Here is a 959-nt window from a genome sequence, read left to right as displayed (position 1 = left end):
TTTATCCTTTGCGTAGAGGAAGGCCACTGATTTGTTTGAGTTAATTTTATATCCAGCTATTGCACTGAAGCTGTTTATCAGGTTTAAGCGTTATCTCGTGGACTTTCTAGGGTCACTTATATATGCCATCATATCATCTACAAATAATGATATTTTGACTTTTTCCTTTCCAATTTGTATCCCCTTGATCTCCTTTTGTTGTTTAATTACTCTGGCTATGACTTATAGTACTATATTGAATAGGTAGGGAGAAAGTGGGCAGCCTTGTCTAGTCCCTGATTTTAGTGGAATTGCTTTGACTTTCTCTCCATTTAGTTTGATGTTGGCTACTGGTTTGCTGTAGATTGTTTTTATTATGTTTAGGTAGGGGCTTTGAATTCCTGCTCTTTCCAAGGCTTTTATCATGAAAGTGTGTTGGATTTTGTCAAATGTTTTCTTAGCATCTAACTAGGTGATCATGTGGTTTTTGTCTCTGAGTTTGTTTATATAGTAGATTATGTTGTTGAATTTCTGTATATTAAACAATCCCTGCATGCCTGGGATGAAGCTTACTTGGTTATGATGGATGATCATTTTGATGTGTTCTTGGATTCTGTTTGCGAGGATTTTATTGAGTATTTTTGCATTGATATTTCTAAGGGATATTGGTCTGAAGTTCTCTTTCTTTGTTGGATCTTTTTGTGATTTAGGTATCAGAGTAATTGTGGCTTTATAGAATAAATTGGGTAGAGTACCTTCTGTTTCTACTTTGTGGAATAGTTTGAGGAGAGTTGGAATTAGGTCTTCTTTGAATGTCTGATAGAACTCTGTACTAAACCCATCTGGTCCTGTGCTGTTTTTTGTTTTTTTTTTTTTTGTTTGTTTTTTTGTTTTTTTTTTGGTTGGGAGACTATTGATGACTTCTATTTCTTTAGCGGAAATGGGACTGTTTATATGGTTAATCTGATACTGATTTAACT

This window comes from Mus pahari, chromosome 3, assembly GCF_900095145.1.
Source record: "Mus pahari chromosome 3, PAHARI_EIJ_v1.1, whole genome shotgun sequence".
Taxonomy (NCBI): domain Eukaryota; kingdom Metazoa; phylum Chordata; class Mammalia; order Rodentia; family Muridae; genus Mus; species Mus pahari.
Note: the sequence above shows the minus strand (reverse complement) of the source record.